Source organism: Schistocerca piceifrons, chromosome X, assembly GCF_021461385.2.
Source record: "Schistocerca piceifrons isolate TAMUIC-IGC-003096 chromosome X, iqSchPice1.1, whole genome shotgun sequence".
NCBI lineage: Eukaryota > Metazoa > Arthropoda > Insecta > Orthoptera > Acrididae > Schistocerca > Schistocerca piceifrons.
This window is the reverse complement of record NC_060149.1, coordinates 706,936,704-706,952,928: the sequence shown is the minus strand read 5'-3', so window position 1 is coordinate 706,952,928 and position 16,225 is coordinate 706,936,704. Positions and strand designations below refer to the sequence as shown.

The window sequence follows — 16,225 nt, the reverse complement described above, 5'->3', positions numbered from 1 at the left end:
TAAATTAATTTGTATGCACTCTCTCGTATATTTAATGGATGCGACTGCTTTCAGTGCTTCTTCAACACTCATAATTGTACAAGAATGGGCCTTTTCATCTGTTCATGCACTGTGTGTTACATTTATTCATGTTTAGGGTCAGCTGCCAATTCCTGAACCAAGTGTAAATCCAACACAGCTCTTCCTGCAATTCACTATACTATTCTAGCGACACAACAGCATCATCTGTGAGCAGCCTTATGGTGCTTCTGTGTTATCTGCTATGGCATTTATATACAGGGTCAGTCAGCTAAGTTGTTCAACTTAGATATTTCCTGAACTGTTTAAGAGGTCTCAATTCTGTTTTTGTCCAAATGAATTGTGAAAAAGTCCTCACTAAATGACAGTCTCTCTTCACAGCTATATAAATTGCAAAGATATTCCAGAATGAATTTTCTTCTTGGCAGATCAAAACTGTGCGCCAGACTCGACCCGAACCCACGACATTTGCCATTCATGGGCAAGTACTCTACCAATGGAGCTACCCGAACACAACTCGCGACCCATTCTCATAGCTTTACTTCCTCCCGTAACTCATCTCCTATCTTCAAAACTTCACAGAAGTTCTCACGCATAACTTGCAGGACTAGCACTCCTGGAAGAAAGGATATTGTAGGGACACTGCTTAGACACAGCCTAGGGGAATTTTTTTACTTTGCAGCACAGTATATGCTGATGTGAACCTTTCTGGCAGATTAACACTGTGTGCCGGACTGAAACCCGAACCAAGACCTTTTGTTTTCCGGGCAACTGCTTAACAGACTGGGCTATCTGAGAATGTGTCACAACTGACACACACACACACACACACACACACACACACACACACACACACACACACACACACACACACACACAGCGAGCGCGCCAGTAGCTCATTTCATGCCTTCCACACTTCACAGAAGTTCTTCTGAGATACTGACGAAAGTAAAGCTGTGAGAATGCATCATGAATTGTACTTGAGTAGCTTAATTAGCAGAGAACTTGCCTGCAAAAGTTTGTGTGTTCAGGTACGAGTCTGGCACACAGTTTTTATCTGCCAGGAAGTTACAAAGATATTGCTATCAATGTTGTATTTTCAAAAAGAACTATGGTAATTTCTGCAGCTAGTATCATAGTTCTAAAAGAGAAGACTTCACTGGAATTTCACTTTTCAGAATCTGATAATCGTTTCAGGGAAATAACAATCCGTGCTTGTTTCTGCCAGAGACTAGAAAGAAACGTGCATGTCAAAAATCAAATAGATCTGTAAAAACAGGAAACTTACATTTTTCTACATTTAAAGGTAGCTGCCATTCATCACATCAACTAGAAATTTTGTGTAAGTCATCTGGTATCATACTACAGTCACTCAGTGACAACACCTTCCCATACACTACAGCATCAACAACAAACAGCCACAGACTGCTGCTCACCCTGTCTATAAGACCATTTATGTATACAGATAACAACAGTGGTCCCATCACACTTTCCTGGGGCACTCTGGATAATACCCTTCTCTCTGATGAATGCTCACCAGTGAGGACAATGTACAGAGTTCTAATACTTAAGAAGTCTTCGAGCCACTCACATATCTGGGAACCTACTCTGTCATATGCTCATACCTTTGTTATCAGACTACACTGAGGCACTGTGTCAAATGCTTTCCAGGAAGCTCAATGGTATCTAATCATTAATGAGTTTCTTCAGCTCAATGTGACATACCTGAAGCAACTGGAGCCACTATCAAATTAGAGCAGAAAGCAAGATAACGGCAGTACGTACAAAGCCCAACATCAACAAAACGGGAGAAAAGCAATGGTTTCATTTCAGGCCTACCATTTGGAAATACACAGGGCGTGCCAGGAGAAATGGTCAACATTCAGGGATACGATGGGAGCTAGCATTTGAAGCAAAAAGACTTGCAAGGCCCACACTTGAGTGCTTGGAGTAGCTGAAGGCTGTGATAGAATGTAGTAATAAGGGTGAACATATCCTAAAGGCCCATACTAGAGCTCCTATAGTAGCCAACAGCTGTGTCAGAACATAGTAGCAGTATGCATCTCCTCAAGGCCCCTACTAGAGGATTTTTGCAGTAGCGATGTTTGTATCAGGACATAATAGAAATGTACTTCTCCTCAGGGTCCGCAATAGAAAACTTTTAGTAGCTGATGGTTGTGTCAGAACGTAGCAAGAGTGCACATCTCCTCAACATCTTTACTAGAGGACTTATAACAGTCAATGGTCATGTCAGAATGCAGGTATGGAAATCAACTCTCAAGGCACCTACTAGAGGACATCTGATAGCTGATGTCTGCATCATAACACAGAAGGCGATAACATCTCAATGGCCTTACTAGACGACTTTTAGTAGCAGACAGCTGGGTCAGAACATACTAGCAGTAGACATCTCAAGATCTCTACTGGAGAATGTCTAGTACTGATGGCTGCATCAGAATGTAGCAGGTGCGAACACCAACTCAAGGTTTCTAATAGTGGACTTCTGGTAGCTGATTTCTACATCAGAATGTAATAGGTATGAACAACTCCAGGCTCCTACTACAGGACTTCTGATAGCTGTTTCAGGAAAGGAGTAAACACCTCTCAAGGCACAGAGGAGTAGTTGTAGCTGATGGCAGTGTCGGGGATATAGTAGGAGTGTGCGTCTCCTAATGGCCCCTAGTTAAAGATCAAGGGCTGCAGATTGAGTGGATGTGAGAAAGCAATGACTAACAGCTGCACACAAGAACAGTTGTTTCAGTACCTCTAAAATTTATTACGATAGCATGAGGAACTTCAGAAGATGGATGCAAAATCATCTGAAGCTGTTAATTTTTGAAACACAGAACAATAAGTAGTTGCTGTGTCATTTCTTCAGTATTATTACCACAGCTGAGCTGTTGACCTATTCAACTCTGATAAATTCATGTGAATATTGATTTCTGTGTAAAGCAACAGAAGCAGCACAGTGCAACTGTATTTCGCAAGCACTGCCAGCAATAACACGCGAACTCTATTTTAAATCTCTAAATTTATTTACTATATTTTACATGTCCAGGACATTGAATTATTACAATACTGACAGAGCATTAATGACATACATATTGAGATTTAATACATATAAAAAATCAGTTAGAGGAAATTCAGTAACATACAGATAGAAATTAATAACAGTAAAAATACAGAGTAAAATATGTACAACAAGAATTGATAAAATACAGACAGGAAGATTTAAAAAACAGCAAGCTAATTCTCTTCAAATTCAGTGGAAGCCCACTATTTGACAATTTTGGCTGCTTCCTTAGCTGCAGCAAGATCACTCTTAGTAGTGTGCACAGTAGGTTCCTGTTAACAGACTAATAGATGTTGATGCTCCTGCAGGCCACCACAATGGCAAATTTCATGATCACTGCTGAAGCACTATTTTGTGAAGTTGACTTTGCATTGTGAAACCCCAGTGATCAATCTGTTTGGCATTTTTTCTTATCACATAAGGTAGGTCTGAACCTGCCACTGGTTCTCCTTTGACATTTGTTTCGTGTGCTTTGGGCGAAAGATCTTGTCAAAGTTCCACTAGGCGAGCACCAAGAAATGAAGGCATTGCTGTAGTTATCTGCATGAAGCGCTTTCACAATTCTGGGTCCTGGTCGCCGATGCTCGTGGTCAAATAAGGGATGTCTGGAATCAGTTTTCTGTTTCTTCCTATCAATTTCTCAAGTTGGTTTCACGAGAATACATGTTGGAGCTGTACCTACAGTTTCGTAAAGTTTACTGACAGGAGCTGCCTCCACTGTGAGCAGATCCTTCCACTTCCAGGACCAGGACATCTAAAAAGAAACAGGTTTCTTGTAAAATCGATACCACACTAACATTTATTAACAAAAAATATCATTATATGCGACATCAGAAAAAAAAGAATTGAGACTGAATTGCGGGTTTCTCAGCAAGAAGAACACAGTCTGTTATTTTGGATGTAGAAGTAACTTAGGTGTATGCAAGGCAAAGTGTTGGGACCCTTGCTTTTCATGCTATATATTTATTACCTGGCACACAATATTATTAGTAACCTCAGAGTTTTTGCACATGATGCTGTTACCTCTGATGAAGTACCGTCTGAAGAAAGCTGCACAAATGTCCAGTCAGTTCTAGATAAGATTTCAAAGTGGTCCAATGACTCAACTACTTTTAAATGTTCAGAATAGTAAAACTGTACATTCATTCACAAAATGCAGGAATAAGACTACAATATCAAAGATTTAGAACTGGACTAAGTTGACTCATACAAATATCTGGGTGTAACAATTTCTAGGGATATCAATGGAATGAATGCATGATGTCATATCATTGTGCTCTCTTTAGCAACATAAAAAAAATACATACCTGATTTCATAGGCGCCACAGTCTTCAAGTACTGACCTCTTACTTCTCCTTCTCCTTCCCTCCAGATTCCCATTCCAGATTATCTGCTACTTTGCTTGATGAAAGACATGCTTGTTCCATCTAATCACTGCTAGTTAGGTGTTTATAGTCCATCAAAACATCTCCTGCTATTGAGAACACTCCCAGAAAGTTCCTTTCTGTGTTCAGCAGAAGAGTCGCTGATTTCTTGAAAACTAAGATCGACAGACAAGAGCAACAAATGATATGTTCATTGTGAAAGCTGTAAGAGTTTTATACAGCCATTATACAGAAGTTTCGAAATACTTCGAAAAGCTGCTAACTGGTGGCACCGGAAATAAGTTAGCATACTGATGGAAGGACCAGAAATCATGTATTCATTTGAACAATGCGTTCTTCTGGCATTGGAATACCACAAGTTGGAACACAGTCCTACACCACAATGGCAAATTTCATCATCACTGCTGACACACTATTTTGTGAAGTTGACTTTGCATTGTGAAACCCCAGTTATCAATCTGTTTAGCATCTTTTCTTATCACATAAGGTAGGTCTGAACCAGCCACTGGTTCTCCTTTGACATTTGTTTCGTGTGCTTTGGGCGAAAGATCTCGTCAAAGTTCCACTAGGCGAGCACCAAGAAATGAAGGCATTGCTGTAGTCATCTGCATGAAGCGCTTTCACAATTCTGGGTCCTGGTCGCTGATGCTTGTGGTCAAATTAAGGGATGTCTGGAATCAGTTTTCTGTTTCTTCCTATCAATTTCTCAAGTTGGTTTCATGAGGATACCTGTTGGAGCTGTACCCACAATTTGGTAAAGTTTACTGACAGGAGCTGCCTCCATTGTGAGCAGATCCTTCCACCTCCAGGACCAGGACATCTAAAAAGAAACAGGTTTCTTGTAAAATCGATACCACACTAACATTTATTAACAAAAAATATGATTATATGCGACATCAGAAAAAAAAAATTGAGACTTAATTGAGGATTTCTCAGCAAGAAGAACATGGCCTGTTATTTTGGATGTAGAAGTAACTTAGGTGTATGCAAGGAAAAGTGTTGGGACCCTTGCTTTTCATGTTATATATTTATTACCTGGCAGACAATATTATTAGTAACCTCAGAGTAACCTGCACGAGGTGCAGTTTTGTAACATGAGTTAATGTTTGGAAAGGACCTGATGGGAAAAGCATTCACAAGTTCTTCCCCAAATTCCAATTGACAGGCAGCAAGGTTGATGGTCTAGTGGGGAATGATTGGCTCAGGCAAGCTGTGGTTATTCCTGAAAACGTCACAAAGGTTTCTGGTATTACTAAGCAAAATCCAAGGAAACCATCAAAAGAAATGTAGCAGAGACTGGTCTGAAGCATTCAAGTATGCAGAAAATACTGAGACAGAGCCCAAACATGTTTGCATTCAAAATCCAAAGCCAGCAGGACATATGTATATGAGCTGTGTGACAGACTTCGCAAACCAGATTTTCACAATAATTGATAATGAAGAAGGATTTGATGTTTGCTGCATCTGGTTCACAGATGAAGTGCACTTCCACCTGAATGAAAGTCATGAATAAGGAAAACTTGTTATTTTGGTGTTTCAAAAATTTCAATTTGCATGAAGCAAAACCACTGTGTTCTCCCAAAGTTATTGCTTGGGCTGCAGTATGCAGCAGGGGCATTAGTGGCCCCTTTTTCATGCAAGAAACGATCACTAGTGAAGGTTACGTTGCAATTCTGGAACAATTAGTCTCTACACAGCTAGTTTTAAGAGTACTGACCAAGCACTGGGCAATCCATGCGAGATGGGGCCACACCACAAACCACTGAATGGGTGCTTTGCTTTCTTGATGAACACTCTGGAAACAGAGTCACTGCATTGGACAACTGCAAATTTACTGGTGCAGAGATGGAGTGTCCTCACTCCTTGTGAGTACTTTTTGTGGGGCACACAAAGAAACTGTCTACTGGACCCATACTACCATGCTAAACAAGTTCGAATCGGCAACCTGTGCAGCATCTGAATCCATTGGCCATTGAGACATGGCAGGATATGATGGCAACTTTTTTTATTAGTATTTCAATTTATTGGCTTTCGGTTCATGCCCATGTAGCCATCTCAATAATAGGAAGATGATATGACAGCGTATTGGAGACAATACTCTTCTCATTTATGATGATACAAACATAAGGACAACACAACACCCAGTCCAGGACTCGAGAAAAATCTCTGACCTGGCCATGAATTGAACCCAAGCCCTTTCAGTTAGCAGTATGCCTTGCTGATCGCAAAGGTACAGAGGCGGACAAATGATAAATTTCATTGTTCTTTTGCGCCACCTCCATACTGCGAGTTGTGGACAGTCTATAAATTTACAGTTTGTGAAAAATAATGATAACCTACATTAGCTATGACTGGAGATATTCAGTTGAAAAAGTCTCAAAAAATTTTTCCATGCAAGAGTTACCGACATTTTATTATTAATGTGACTTGTGTACACTGTTCAAAGACTTAAGCACACAAATCAATGGCAAAAAATATGAACTTTGTATTAATAATGAGGTCCCATGACCTACAGTGGCAGAAACCAAGGGAGAAACAACCACAAACAGCACATTCCAGACCAGGAAAAATGAAAACAAGCAAACAAACAGGTAAAAGGACCATTGGGGCAACAGGACAAGGAAACAACAGGAAAGTGGGGTGGAGCAGAGGATGGTAGATTCCTACTGAGTGAAAAATGTCATGTGGTTGGAGTCTCCTTGATTGCATGAAGTTTATTGGACAGGGGGTGGGGGTTAGCCTCCCAAGAGTTGGCCCGCAACTGAGCAAAAAGGGATTTACCATACTGCTGCAAATCCACCTCTGGTGATATAATGGGGCATGGTGGGGTAGGTGCCTAGTACCCCCAGCCAGATGATCAGCCAGTTCATTACCCAAGACACCTATGTGGCCAGGAACCAAAAGGAAATCAACCAAACAAACAGCATCGCCAAGATCGACAATGTTGTGAATCGCAGAGACCAAGAGGTGGCAGGAAAAACACCAAGTTATAGCCTGAAGGCCACTCATTGAGTCCATACATAATAAAACTCGGGTGAACATCATTTAATAAAGCAGAGGGGCCCAATAGATGGCTATCAATTCTGCAGTAAACACACCACATGTGGCAAGAAAGAGATGGTGTTCTGTGCCAACAGAAGACGTGCAGCCACATCCCACGTGATCAGCAGATTTAGAGCCACTGGTTTAAGAAACAATGGCACCCTGACATTCCCATAGGAGCATTTAGAACAAACAACACAATTGGGGTGATGGAGACTTTTGGACCCCGGAAGACATCCATCCGAATCCGGGGCCGAGGAACTAATCTGGGGTGGGGGGGTTGGGTGGTGGAGAGAACATAGAGGAGAGGCCAAGGAGGACAGATGGAAATCATGGCAGAAAGAAGCGAGGCATAGCCCAACCAGTAAACACACCCAAGGACAGGTAGTGAGGGCAGGCAACAGCCCAAAGCAGCAAAAAGAACAGAATAGAAGGGGTGAGCAGGAGAAGAGCAAATAGTGATGGTATACGAAACCAGGAGCTCATACCGCCAAATCAAAAGGGGAGAGATGCAAGCATTAACCAGAAGACTTACCAATAGGGCTAGTGTGAAAGGCACTGGTGGCTAAATGGATACCGTGCTGGTGAATTGGGTCTAAGAGGAGCAGTGTGGAAGGGGCAGCTTATCCATAAACTTGAGAACCACTTTCCAGCTGACAGAACTAATGCCTGATAAAGGTGGAGAAGGTTGAATGATCTGTGCCCAAAGATGTGTAGGCAAGGAAGTGAAGGGCATTGAGTTTACGAAAACAGCCAATATTTAGATGACGGTCATGGAGCAACCAAGCAAGCTTGTTGTTAAAAAGGCCCAAGAAACAGAACTGTTGGGTGTCAAGGCAGAGCTCTAGATCAGGCTGGGCCATAGTATGGTGACAGAAATGCACCACCCTTGAGAGAATTGAAAACCGTGCAAGTGTGTCCATGTTGAAGTGTGCCGGATGGACCCCTGGAGTTGTCGTTCCTCAAAGGCCACTGAGTGGGAGCTAGCCCAAATACAGAAATCAGCCACATACAGAATAGAATGACAAACGGTCCATCAGAGGCCATAAGTCCATTAATAGGGATGAGGGAAAGAAGTACACTAACACAGAGCCCTGTGGAACACCATTCTCCTGGGTCCACAGAGATTCGAGAATGGTGCCAACCTGAACTCTGAACAGCTGTTGGGATAAGAACTGGCAAATAAAAATTGGGAGGGTGCGGCCTCAAAGGCATCACTCATGGAGTGTAAGGACGACGTGATGGCACCAAGCTGTGCTGTAGGCCTTACAAAGAGCAAAGAAAACTGCGACAAGAGGGTGGTGCTGACGAGAGGTCTGCCGAACTGCAGTTTCCAATCGAAGCAGATGATCTATCAGACGCCATCCCTTCCAAAAGTTGCACAGGTAAGGACATAAAATATCTAGAGGTTCAAGGATCCAACTTGCAGGGGACACTGATCAGGCTGATTGGCCTGTAACTATCAAGGGATGACAGAGTCTCACTGGGATTACATACAGGACCCACAATACAGTTTTTCCATTGAGAAGGGAAAATGCCTTAAAGACAAATATGGTTAAACACCAGAATATTGGCATTGTGGAGGCATGAGGTGTTGAAGCAATTGATTATGGACAGAATAAGAGCCTGGGGCTGAATTGTGAGAAGAAGAAACGGCCTGAAGAAGCCCCCATTCAGTGAAAGGTTCATTGTAGGTTTCTGCCTGACAAGGAGTAATACATAGGCGGGAAGCTTCAGACTGCTGTTTCCAGAGGAGGAACAAGGCAACACCATACCATCACAAAATGGGTTGTGAGGTGTTCCGTGAGAACTGATGGATCTGTACAAAGGCCACCTGGAAGGAGAAGGCCCAGAATGGAAGATTGCTGCTGACAACCTGGGAGGGTGCAGAGTATAGCCTACACCCATGACGAATGGACAGAAGAACCTACAGAAGAGAAAGCAATCCCAAACACACACACACAATTGCTCCTTTTTTGTTTTTGTTATGGTTTTAGAGCGCAAAGCTGCTACGGTCATTAGTGCCCGGTCTGTGACTTGGGGGGGGGGGGGAGGGGGGGGGGGAGGCAACGAAACTGGAAACCAGCAGCAATGGGAACAAAACTCAAAAAATTGGAAAAACTAAAAAGCTTTAAAAAACCACTATAGAATGGGGTTGGTTGTCCTCAAAAAGAGCTTCAAATGACTGACGTCATCTCACTGGAACTAATAAACTCGAGAACACGATCGGCTGAGCGCGTGTCATCTCCTAAAATGGAAGATATATCAGGCGACAGCTGTAGACTGGCACGTAACGGAGTAAAATAGGGGCACTCAAGTAAAAGGTGTCCTACCGTCCACAGCTGAGAGCAGTGGGGACAGAGTGGGGGAGGACCCCACTTAAAAGATGTTGATGGCTAAAAAGACAGTGCCCTATCCAGAGTCTAGTTAAAATTACCTCCTCCCGCCGACGCGTTTGGGAGGAAGAGGTCCAAGCACAGGGAAGAGCTTTCACGTCCCGCAATTTATTATTGGGACGAGTCTGCGTGCCATAAAAAAGCAACACGACGACATAAAACACTCCGTAGATCGGCGAAAGGAATCATGCGAATAGCTAGCCGAAGAAGAGAGACTGCTGCCTTGGCTGCTATATTGGCCGCCTCATTTCCACAGATACCAACGTGTCCTGGGATCCAGAGGAACGCCACAGAGACGCCCCCCAAGTGGAGCAAGTGGAGGCAGTCCTGAATCCGGTGGACCAGAGGGTGGACAGGGTACAGAGCTTGGAGACTGCGGAGAGAGCTGAGAGAATCTGAACAGATAACATACTGTATCCGCTGATGGCGACGGATGTATTGGACAGCCTGGAGAACAGTGTAAAGCTCCGCAGTATAAACCGAACACTGGTCGGGAAGCCGAAATCGATTTGGGGTATCGCCAACAATATAGGCACTCCCAACACCTAACGATGTTTTTGAGCCATCAGTGTAAATAAATGTGGCATCCTTCATTTGTGCGCATAGAGCAGCAAATGCCCGATGATAAACAAGTGAAGGGGTACCATCCTTGGGAAACTGACAAAGGTCACGGAGCAGGCAGGTCCGGGGATGGAGCCAAGGCAGTGATGTACCCCAAGTTGTCAAGAAAGTTTTAGGAAAGCGGAAGGAAAGAGAATGGAGCAATTGACGGAAGCAGACTCCCTGTGGTAGTAGGGAGGAAGGGCAGCCTGCATACCCTACATCCAAGGAGGCGTTGAAAAAAATGTCATGGGCCGGATTTGCAGGCATGGAAGACAGATGGCTAGCATAACGACTCAGAAGGACAGCTTGCCGATTGGACAGCGGAGGTTCAGCAGTCTCAGCATAAAGGCTTTCCACAGGGCTGGAGTAAAAAGCTCGACACTAAACGTAATCCACGGTGGTGGATAGAGTCAAGACGACGAAGAATAGACGGCCGAGCAGAGGAGTAAAAAATGGTTCAAATGGCTCTGAGCACTATGGGACTTAACATCTGTGGTCATCAGTCCCCTAGAACTTAGAGCTACTTAAACCTAACTAACCTAAGGACATCACACACATCCATGCCCGAGGCAGGATTCGAACCTGCGACCGTAGCAGTCGCGCGGTTCCGGACTGACCGCCTAGAACCGCTAGACCACCGCGGCCGGCCAGCAGAGGAGTAAACTATGCTTCCGTAGTCCAATTTCGATTGCACTAAGGCGCGATAGAGGCGGAGGAGGACCACTCGGTCCACTCCCCAGGAGGTACCATTCAGGACACGGAGGGTGTTGAGGGATTGCAGACAGTGAGCCGAAAGATAGGAAACGTGGTAGGACCAGCACAGTTTTCTATCAAACATAAGACCCAAGAATTTAGTGATGTCCGAAAACGGAAGGTTGACAGGTCCTAGATGTAAGGAAGGTGGAAGAAACTCAGTACGATGCCAAAAATTAACACAAACGGTCTTACTGGGAGAAAAGCGGAAGCCGGTTTCGATGCTCCAAGAGTGGAGGCGATCAAGACATCCTTGAAGACGTAGTTCAAGAAGGCTGGTCCGTTGACAGCTGTAGTAGATCGCAAAATCGTCCACAAAGAGGGAGACCAAGACATCAGGAAGGAGACAATCCATAATAGGATTTATGGCAATGGCAAACAGTACAACACTTAGCACAGAGCCCTGGGGTACACCGTTTTCTTGGGAGAAAGTACGGGAGAGAGTAGTGTTCACCCGCACTCTAAATGTGCGCTCTGCCATAAATTCGCGAAGAAAAAGGGACAGCCAACCTCGAAAGCCCCCAAGAGAACAGTGTGCAGAGGATGCCTGTCCTCCAACAGGTATCGTATGCTCTCTCCATATCAAAAAACATTGCTACCGTTTGGCGTTTCCGGAGAAAATTGTTCATGATATACGTGGAGAGGGCAACAAGATGGTCAACTGCAGAACGGTGCTTCCGGAAACCGCATTGGGCAGGTGTTAAAAGACTGCGGGACTCCAGCCACCAAGCTAAACGGCAATTCACCATACACTCCAAAACCTTACATACACTACTCGTGAGAGAAATGGGGCGATAGCTAGAGGGGAGATGTTTGTCCTTTCCAGGTTTCGGAACAGGAACGACAATAGCTTCCCGCCACCGTCTGGGAAAAGTACTGTCGGTCCAAATTCGATTATAAAGGTGAAGGAGGTAACGCAGACTATGGTATGGTAAATGCAGCAACATTTGGATGTGGATACCATGAAGTCCCGGGGCGGAATAATGAGAAGAAGAGAGTGCATGTTGGAGTTCCCGCATGGAGAAAACAGTGTTGTAGCTTTCGCGATTTTGAGAGGAGAAGGCAAGAGGTTGCATTTCCGCAGAGCGTTTCTTCGGGAGAAACGCTGGCGGTTAATTTGAAGAGCTTGAAATCTCAGCAAAGTGTTGACCCAATGAGTTAGAAATTGCGATGGGGTCCACTAATGTATCATGCGCGACAGTGAGCCCAGAGACCAGGGAGAAACTAGGCGCACCAGATAACCGTCGAATCCGACTCCAAACTTCCGAGGAGGGAGTGAAGGTGTTAAATGAGCTAGTAAAGAAGTCCCAGCTTGCCTTCTTGCTATCGCGGATGACGCGACGGCATTGCGCACGGAACTGCTTATAGCAGATACAGTTGGCCAATGTAGGATGGTGTCTGAAAACGCGAAGAGCATGCCGCCGCTGACATATTGCGTCATGGCATGCCTCGTTCCACCAAGGAACTGGGGGGCGCCAGGGCAAGTCGGAGGTGTGAGGTATTGAACGTCCCGTAGCTGAAAGAATAATGTCTGTAATATGAGTGACCTCATCGTCGACACTAGGAAAGTGACTGTCATCGAATGTCGCTAGAGACGAAAAAAGTGTACAATTGGCTTGGGCGAACTTCCAGCATCTCAGGCGCATATGTGGCAGTTGTGGCTGCAATCGAAGGACACATGGAAAGTGGTCACTCGAGTGTGTATCAGCAAGGGCGAACCATTCGAAGCGCCGAGCTAGCGGAACAGTACCGACCGAAAGGTCCAAATGAGAGAAGTTTGTCGTGGAAGCAGACAAAAATGTAGGGTCCCCAGTGTTGAGGCAAACAAGATCCGCTTGGTGGAAGATGTCTAGCAATAGTGAGCCACGCCGACAAGGATGTGGAGATCCCCAAAGCGGGTGGTGGGCACTGAAGTCCCCAACCAGCAAATACGGGGGTGGAAGCTGACCAAGAAGATGAAGGAGATCAGCTCGTACCATTGGTGTGGACAATGGAATGTATACAGTACAAAGAGAGAAGGTGTATCCAGAAAGGGAAAGACGGACAGCGACTGCTTGGAAGGAAGTGTTTAAGGGGATTTGGTGATAATGGAGAGTATCATGGAGAAGAATCACGAGTCCTCCATGTGCTGGAGTGCCTTCAACAGAGGGGAGATCAAATCGTACTGACTGAAAATGGGGGAAAACAAAGTGGTCGTGGGGACGCAGCTTTGTTTCCTGAAGACAGAAGATGACAGGCGAGTAGGATCGTCAATTCATCCCGATTGGCTCGAATGCCGCGGATATTCCAATGGATAATGGACATAGGGTAGACAGAAAATGGAAGAATGGGACCAAGGTTGCCGTCAACTCAACGACTGCTCAGGGCTTGCAACCGACAGCGTGGAACAGTATTCAGCCGAAGGCAGAAGATCCTAATCCATAGGTTGTTCAGGAGCAGCTCCTGCCACCAGCGATCGGCCGGTTGATCGGCCGCCAGCAGTGCGCCTCAGTGACACAGAAGACGGCCGAGGGCGGTTACTGCCAGGTGGTGCTGTAGATGGGACACGCCATGGCGGAGGAGAGGAACTGGGTTTCTTATTAGCCTTCTTGGAACCGTGATGTTTAGATGAAGGAGGAACCGATGGTTGTGAAGTTGGGGTACGTAAAAAATCTTCACGAGTATGCTCTTTTTTGGAAGTCCGGGTGTCTGACTTTTGGGATCGAGATTTAGCAGACCTGAGAACCCGATGAGGGGGACCCATAGAGTGAGCAGGCGAAAGTGGGGAGGTTGAACGGGCAATCTTTGCACTGGCCGATCTGACGACCGTGTCACCAAAGGTGAGATCACAAGTCTGCGTGGCCACCTCCTTTGTTGGCCGAGGAGAGGCAAGGACAGTGCTGTATTTTCCTGTCTGACGCACAGTGGGCTTTCGACTGGCGAATAATTTTCTAGAAGCAAAGGTCGACACCTTTTCCTTCACTCTGATTTCCTGAATGAGCTTTTCGTCTTTAAAAATGGGGCAATCTCGAGAGGAAGCAGCGTGGTCACCCATACAGTTGATGCAACGAGGGGATGGAGGTGGACAAGCACCCTCATGGGCATCCTTGCCACACATAACACATTTGGCCGGGTTGGAACAGGACTGGCTGGTATGATTGAACCGCTGACACCGATAGAAACGCGTAGGGTTTGGGAAGTAGGGGCGAACAGAAATTATCTCATAGCCCGCTTTTATTTTCGATGGGAGTTGACTCTGTCAAATGTCAAGAAGACAGTATGGGTTGGAACGATGTTCGTGTCAACCCTTTTCATGACTCTACAAACAGCCGTTACGCCTTGGTCAGACAGGTAGTGTTGAATTTCCTCGTCGGACAATCCGTCGAGGGAGCGGGTATAAACGACTCCACGTGAGGAATTTAAAGTGCGGTGCGCTTCCACCTGGACAGGGAAGGTGTGGAGCAGTGAAGTACGCAGCAATTTTTGTGCCTGGAGGGCAATGACTGTTTCTAACAACAAGGTGCCATTCCGTAATCTGGAACAAGACTTTACAGGACCTGCAATTGCGTCTACACCTTTCTGAATAATGAAAGGGTTGACCGTGGAGAGGTCATGACCTTTGTCAGACTGAGAAACAACGAGGAACTGTGGCAACGATGGAAGAACTTTCTGTGGCTGAGACTCGGGGAACTTACGCTTGTGAGCAGACATAGTGGTAGATGAGGAAACCATTGCAGAAGAATCCCCCATGATTGCCGGCGTCTCCAATGGCGCGCTCCTCCCTTGTGGGGGCCCTATCTGAGGGCACTCCTGCCTTAGGTGATTGTTCACACCTCAGGTCACACCTCCCACGAAACGGACGGAGGGACCAATTGGCACTTTCGGAAGGTATCAGCTCGGGTAATCACCCCTCCCTGGGCCTGGCCGTTACCAGGGGGTATGTACGTGTCCTACCTGTCTACCTGGGGCGGGGAATTACGCGTTACCCCGTCACTGGCTACGCATGGAAATGTGGGGGTCGGCCTTCAGACACGCACAGGGAGGAAAAAAGAGAAAGGGAAAAACAAAGAATGGGAAAGGAAAGAAGAGAGGTCTCCAACACCGCAGTGGAGAAAGGGTAAAGAGAAGAGGTAAGGAAAAGAGAAGGACAAAGGAAGGACGAAGACTTGCAAGCAGAGAAAGCGAAGAATGTGTTACATTTTCGAGTGTCCGTCTCCGGACATAGGCACAAAACATACGCCCCGAGGGGGAGAAAGGGAAGGAAGGAGGTGGAGGGGGGCAGGGGAGGGGGGGGGGCGAAGATGGGGGATGGGGAAGGATGTGGAAAAGGAAGGTATGCAGCCCGGAAAGGAAGGAGGGCCACATTAGCTCAGGGTCCCGTGTTCGCTACGCACGTATCCACAGAAGAGTTGTGGACCCCCCGGGGGGGACACAATTGCTCCATTTGATTAAGTAATGGACTTTGGTGCAAAGACATTTAAGGGTAATAAGACTGGCAGTGAACAGGCGCCGAACAAGATGTTGCAAGTCACGATGACGATCGCAGGTGGCGGTGGCAATGGCTGTGCTCCACCAGGGGACTGGCTGACAGAAAACAGGTCCCATCGAGTGGGGGACAGCAATATTAGCAGTGTATTATCTTATTGGACAGATTACATAATGACTTAATCAATACAATGTGACAAAGAAGGAGTAAACATGACCTGGGAGATGTATAGACACCAATCAGCATGATGAAAAGCCCAGTGGAGTAACCTGGCCATCAAGAGGGGAAGGAGAGAATCAACGGGAAATGGTCACTATCATAGAGGTCATCGCATTGTGACTCGCGTAAGGAAGGAAGAAGGGGAGGGGGAGGGAGTGAAATAGCAATGGCAGAGAAAGTGCCACATGCAGCACTAAAATTAGTGTGAGAACCCTCATTAAGAAGGCACAAGTTGTGGCCTACAAGAAATTGGTCAATGAGGATCCCACAA

At 45.6% G+C, this 16,225-nt stretch overlaps 1 long non-coding RNA gene across 1 annotated transcript in view; it reads right to left on the bottom strand.

Moving 5' to 3' along the window:
• Positions 1–3,030: 3,030 nt before the first annotated feature.
• LOC124721806 overlaps positions 3,031–16,225 on the bottom strand; it is a 39,026-nt gene continuing 25,831 nt past the window's right edge. The window contains exons 2-3 of the long non-coding RNA XR_007006395.1: positions 4,399–5,296; positions 3,031–3,845 (exon numbers count right to left, since the gene is read on the bottom strand). This is a non-coding gene — a long non-coding RNA (uncharacterized LOC124721806). The remainder of the gene's footprint in view (positions 3,846–4,398; positions 5,297–16,225) is intronic.